We start from the raw sequence: 7,380 nt of genomic DNA, 5'->3' as shown, positions 1-7,380 counted from the left end.
ATGGTCAATCATTGATATTGTGATCCACTTAAACACAAAGGACATGTTTCTGGACAGATCATGAGTGACGATATATAGCTACTATGTTCCTAGATGGACCATTTTGTTGACAACGACCATGAATATTGTTGTCCACTTAAATTTAGCCAGTAAAATCTACCTGTCAGCCTTTTCATTATGGGTGTAGTTAATGTTAGTACTCTAGAACATGTTCTCCACTTCATGGCATACCCCAACAATCAATGAAATTTCCTCAAAATCATTTACTTCAGGTGAGTAGATAGTCATTGTGGAATGCATATGTTGTGTCGCAGGTCGAATCTACCGATCACACAGAGGGGACAACATATGACTAACATAGAGAGTAGAATATTTGATATTTATAGGAGACAATATACTGTCTTAGAAGCAGTGAACATCATCTGAGTGAATATGTTGTGTCCCAGGTCGGATCTTTCGATCACACAAACAGTACAACATATGGCTGACTAAGAAAGAAAGAATAACAATTTTAAACAGACCCAATTTATCAGAACCCCTCGGTCACCCCCTATCAATACCAAAATTAATGACACGAGTCCATACGCCAATGAAGTGTTGAGCCACAGATCTAGATGATAGTTAGCTTCAATTTATGGCAGAGGCTTCCTTGTCTATTTTACTGTTAAACCTATCCAAGCATCGTATTGTCAGTCCAAACGAAGTTTTCTAAGTTCAAATGAGTCCTCATTGTCCAGTCCATTAGTCTCAATCCATTACGCCTACCAAACACATTGAACATAGAGTTTATACAATTTTGTTTCAGTGCTTTACACGTATTTCGTTTTCCCTTTATCACTAACTTATATCACTTCCCAAAGGATTGTCACAAAAATTCCATTACTTAAACAAAATGGAAGAAAATAAGAGATACTAAACAAAATTGAAAACAAATTTCAGTTTTTGAAACGTATCATCTTAAGAAATCCCACAAGCACGAGCATGAATTTTTTTAGAAAATTATGCTTTTTGAACAAAAGAAGATCAACTTATTATAACAGAGAAGAGAAGAGTCAGAAAATTCAAACCGTAATTCAACAACTGAAGAAATCCCCATTTGTGATCTTTCTTTTTCTTTTCCCACAAAGGACACATACTCTCCATGAAAATTCTGAATGTCATGCATAAGAGAGATGTCCTCTATCATGTGCCTGGAACAGCTACTATCAACATGCCGAAGTCTGATAATATTCCTCCATAGCTGCTCCAACATAGAATACGAGATTAATTGGTCGTGGGAACCCAGTCCATTTTGAAACTGGGTTGACCTTTACCATCAACACATGATATTCTTTCCCAAGTCATATCTTGTTATCAAACATAGAAAATGAAGAGACGTTAGAATTTTTAGGTGATTTGGAAATTGAAACCTTTGGTACTCAACTTTAGTCGGGTTTAACCATTTTCCCGTTTAATCGGATGGATGTTTTAACACTCGCTTTTGAGCTTGAGATCAATTGCTGAGATGACCTTGAACTTGCTGATCTCAGTCTGACTGAACTATTTCTTAAATTTGGCTTCTTGTATGACTTGCCCCTTTTGGCCCTTTTAGCATTCCAATCACCACTGCTTGAACATGACCTCAAAGGATTTCTTGTGGAAGATCTCCCCTTTGGCATGTTCTACCAACCTTGATTATAGTAGGGAACATACAGACGATGTGGGCAATTTTTAGCAATGTGATCGGGAGTCCCACAGTTGAAACAAGTTTGTCTTTTCAAATAAATAAGATTGTGACTTGGTCCGTGTCTAAATGAAGTTTGTTTCAAAGACCTTCCACAAGCACAAGCACATTTATTAGACTGTGTGACAATTTTTTTTTGCTTGAATTTTTCAACAGTGAGATTATTATCATCATGAGTTTTTGAAGCAATTTCAGCAGAACTAGAACTATTTTTGTTATGCTCGAACCCATCTTGCACAGTTACTTTATCTGTACATGAAGTAGAAGCATTAGAATCATTCACATGAATACTCTTAGTTGGGTCGGATTGTTCGGTCTTGATTGGGGCAATTACAGGGGGCTGGCCATGTTGTGCAGGAGTCTTTATTTCTTTGGTTTCAAGGGGTGGAGTATAGTCATCATTGAAAGGAGGTGGAACATTATGATACCCTAGACCCGAACCTTGTTTGTCTTTCCACTTTAATTGTTTTTCTATCATACACTCAACTTTCTCACGTGACACATCAAATTTCTTAAAAGTAAAGTCAGCATCCTCATATTTAGCCTTCAATGCACCAAGTTCAATAATTAAGTTTGCAATTTTCTCCTTGGCAAACCGATAGTGAACACATTTGGTGTTGTACTCTTCTTTAATCTTGCTTAAACCTTTTGTTTGAGCTTCTAGTTTTTCTTTAAGCATTTATTCATTTTCTTGATTTGATATATTTTGTTTTTAAGGTCAAAAACCTCTCTAACCAACAATTCATTATGTTCACCATATTTATTAATTTAGTTTGCACAGGATTGAGAATATGAGGTTTCATTTACCTTCTTAGTGATTTAAGAACTCATTATTCACCAAAAAAAAACTGTCCGAAAACCAAAAAAATAAAAACTTTCTGACCAAAAGCACCAATAGTGAACACCCTGTTGACCGAGAACATTGAAGGTCAATTTTTTGATCGAAATCCCTAAAAGTCAAAAGATTGACCGAAAACAGTTAGCCGAGAACTAAATGTTTTGGCCGAAAACTCTTCCAAAACCGAAAACCCAAGTCTTTTCACCGAGAATGATACCCAGCCTCCGAAAATGCTGAGATCAAGTCGAAATTGTGGTTTTGATTGAGTTTCCTTATCCGATGAATCCCAAAATTTGTTAAATTACCAAAAAACCGATTTCTAATGCAATATCCTCCAAAATTAATGAAGAATCACCAAGAAAATGATGAACACGATGAATAGCTAAAAAATTTAATACAACTCAAAAACACCTCAAACTAATTAATGTTTCGAAAATTGATACCAAACAGCCTTAAGTCGATTGTAGGGCTTTGATACCACTTGTAAGTCCCAAAACTCGGATCTTTTCAAGGTATCAACGCAAATGTTTGAGTTAATGCAAAATCTTAATCAAACAACTATGCGAAACAACCAAACAATTAGATGAATCGATGAACACATTTCAATGAATGCACACAATTCTATTAATAAATTGTCAGGTACATTCAATTACTCTTTTAACCGTGAATAGACTTTCAAAATTCTCAAGAACATATTCTAACCTAGAATAGCTATACATAGACCATATTTATACTACACCAATTAACCTAAAGCCTAAACATAAGAAGCCCACCGAAAACACTAAGCCCACAACCGAGAACCATATAAAACAAATAAAACAAAGCATAAACCACAAAATATTGCCCAACAGTCGTTATTAGAGCGTGTGTGGCTAACAGACACACTAATTCGGGACTATAAAGTTGAATGATGGTACAAATCATAAATTATCATTGTTGATGGGGCATGTGTGGTTAATCGACACATCAATGTAAGATGATAAATGACATCGAGGTTGTCAAGCATGTTTGCATGGTTATTCACATCTCGTTTGTGATCTTTGGCATCCTAGTCACAAAAGTAAGAACATAATATGAGGTTAAGTATGTCATTGATAAGATTCAATGAATCTCAAAATATATAGGAGTTTCATAAGATTGAAATTAGTAAAAGTCTTTCCTACCTAAAATAGATTTGAATTTGATTACGACACCCCTCTTCAAAGTTCACAACAAAAATATGGATCTTTGATATGGGCATATTTAGTTATAAAATTCATGCATTATCTTAATACTTTATGTTGCTTTTATCTCATTTAATGAACAAAAGATGCTTAATTAGTTTCTAATTTCATTTTTCATCAATAATGAAATGCTTGAATGGAAAAGGAAGCGGATTTAGCAATTGGAAGCTTGGATCTTGGATTTTGAAGAAAGAAGGATGTTGCTGGACAGCATGACCCCTCGGTAGTGTTTTTTTTATATCTCATGAACCGTAACTCCAATTGACGAGATTAAAAATGTTCTGAAAACTAGACAAATTTTCAGACGACTTTCGTGTTTGGAGAAACTGTTGATTCCAAATGGACTCGACGAGTTGGGCCTCAACTCGACGAGTTGATCAGAAAGTTCGCGATTCTCGACGCTGACTTGCCGTACACGGGATTTTAAGTGATGGACTCACCGAGTCGCCCCTGTCTGTAGAATTTATATATAAAAACACTTCTCATTCGAACCCTAACAAATAGGGGGAAGTTTAGGACGATTTTTGGAGGCCATAAGGGTTCTTAGAAGCTGTGGTTTTCGAGATTTCAACTTAGATATCAATTTAGAAGAAGATCAAAGGCAATAACACATTAATTTTATCTTAATATTTTGCATGAATCATGTTTTAATCATTAGATTATGTTTTTAGTTTGTTATTTGCTGTAGATATGAGCTAAAAACTCATAAATTTTGTTTAGGATAGATGATTTTATGAATATGGTTTGATTTTATGATTGGATTAATTTACCATGTGGTAGTGGATATGGGTGCAAGTGTCCTTAACCAAGCCTTTGCTTTACCAGTAAATGTCACCAAAAGCATCCTTAGTAGCATGAATTCTCTTGGCACATTAGGAACATTGAAGTAGTCGACAATGTTCTTTGCTTCATCAATATGCTTGAAAGCATCTTCATACTCTTTCCCTGCAAAAGGTATATCCTTGAGCATCGATAGAATATTCCCTTTGAGCTCAAAACTTCTTTCAACTGGTATCTTTGGTGGAACTAAACCTGGTCCATGTTCTTCATGTATCCTCTTCTTGTAATCTCCCATCATCATTCTCGTGATGTCTGTCATCTCTTCAACCTAACTTTTTACCTCTTCTTCGTCTGAACTTTCTTTGGTAGATATTTCTGGCTCGTATCCAATCCCATTCTTATCAGGCATCATCTCAAAAAGCTCAAATTTGTCTGATTTGTTAGTATTTCTCGACTCGCCCTTCTTGTCGTTCTTCTCGTGAAAACCTGATTATGGATCTTCTAGTGGAGGAAAAATTAAAGTTTTAGATCCTCAGTTCATAAATCAGTGAAACAAAAATAAAACAAACCAAAAATGCGTAAAAGGAATAAAAATCACTAAGCTAAAAATTAACTAAGACGAGACCATGATGTGGTTGCACCTTAGGGAGAAAATCAAACTAATGCAACCAAAGTAACTTTTGTGGTTTTTACCCCACAAAAGGATCGAATAACTAAAAGCAATTAGACTATAAATCAAATAATTCGTTCCCCGACAACGACACCAAAAACTTGTTATGTACAATTGTACCTACTCGTTTTAAATTTATAAACTAACAAAATTTGCTAACTATGGACTTATAGGCAGCGTACCTAGTCAGATTATAGAATAGCTCAGGTAAGTCGGGTGCCAATCACAAGGAACATAATTCAATTAAATAAATTATCTACTTCTAATTAAACTAAGAAACAAACTTTGATCGGGGGGTTTTACTGATTTTGCAAGATCAGAAGAACTTAACTATCAACTAGCAATTAAGCAAGCAAAGAAAGCAAATTAACTTTAAGAATTAAAAGAATACTTCTGCCTAGATCCGATTTCACCTTCTCCTATGGTTGATTTCTAATTGATGAATTATATTGATTACCAATTTTCTAGCTATTATGATCAAATATTTAGGCCTACAAATTTATGAATTAACAAGAAATGATCATGCAATAGTCTAACACCAAATCCATATTAAGCACAAATTGGACTATAAATGATAATAGTTACTTTCCTATGATCAAGTTAAGCAACCGAGCACAAATTAAGATTAATTATGCTCTCTAACACACTTAAAATTACTAGCTTTAATTACTTAATTTAAGATGTGATTAATCCTAGCTCTAACTATTTAATGATCATAAATAATTAGGAGAAAGATTCATGCAATTAATATGATCAATTAACACACATAAATTTGATTAATAATCAATATAAACTAGATCTAAAACATGCTAGGGTTTAGATATCTACCACAAGTTAAATCAAATATAATAATCCAAATATCGAAATCAACACATATGGATCAAGTTCACCTTCACCAAACAAAAATAAAAGGTATTTAGCCTCTCATTGTAGAAGAAAAACACAATAGATCCATGTAAATTAAACTAGACATAGGTAATGATAAACAAACCAACTAGATTGTAGCAGCCCGAGCCCCCAGGTCTGCTAACTGCCTCACGTGGCCTGCCGCATTTCCCACTGCGTCTCCGGCCCTGCTAGCCCTTCGACCTAAAGTCGGATCTCTTGGGTTTCTTCCCCGAAACACCACTAACCTGCCCAGCCTCCGCCTTCCTCTTCCGGAGGTGCTCAATGTCAATTTCCCTCTCTCTTGCCCTGGCTATCATGTCCTCCAAGGTCGGGCATGCCAAGTAGCTGACATGTTTCCGGATGTTAGCCCTCAACATGTCGTGATACCGAGTCTTCCTCGTCTCTTCATCCCCTGCATATTGAGGCACCAGTAAGGCCCTATCCCTGAACTTGTCGGTAATCTCCACCACAGACTCAGTCGTCTGCCTCATATCCATAAACTCCCTGGCCAGCTGCAGAGGCTCTACAGCCGGCACAAACGCAACCCTAAACTTGGTCACAAAGTCCGACTGGGTATTAGCCTTAATGGATGGGGCTCCCAATGAATCACTGACCACCTCCCACCAATCTCGAGATTAGTCCCTCAAACTATTGGATTAGTGTCTAAGTCCATAACTATTTTGGTATGTACTTAACCCGATTGTGCATGGTCCTTTTGGGTTGCCTTCACACTGGTGACTAGACAGGATGATTGTTGAGGAGAGAGGTCGGTTTATTGTTAAGAATAATAAATTAAGGTATAAATATGATTTGTTAATATATTATATGAATAATATATTAATTTGGAATCATATTATTAATTAGTATTTAATTAGAAATTAATTTAGAATTAATTTTGGGATTAAAGGAACTGACTGAAAGTTCAGGGGCTATTTTGTAATTATTCAATAGTTGAGGCTTTGTGTCACACCCCAAAACCGGTAACGGCAGAATACGTTCCGGGGTGGAGGACGTCATGTACAGTATCATAACAATTGCATAATAGTAAAAACAAACGACACAACATTGCATATATATAGTAAATTTAATTACAAATGCATTCTGTAAAGTTTCAATAGACACCAAAATATATCAAAAATAAGAGATGGGTCTTGTATGTACTCCATCTTCTCTAAAAGCTGCACCTGTACCTGCCTATCTTTGACCTGAGGATACAAGTTATTTTGAAAACGAGTATCAGCATAAAGCTGGTGAGTTC

This window comes from Lactuca serriola, chromosome 5, assembly GCF_051521515.1.
Source record: "Lactuca serriola cultivar US96UC23 chromosome 5, Lser_US96UC23_V15, whole genome shotgun sequence".
NCBI classification, from domain to species: domain Eukaryota; kingdom Viridiplantae; phylum Streptophyta; class Magnoliopsida; order Asterales; family Asteraceae; genus Lactuca; species Lactuca serriola.
This window is presented reverse-complemented; position numbering follows the sequence as displayed.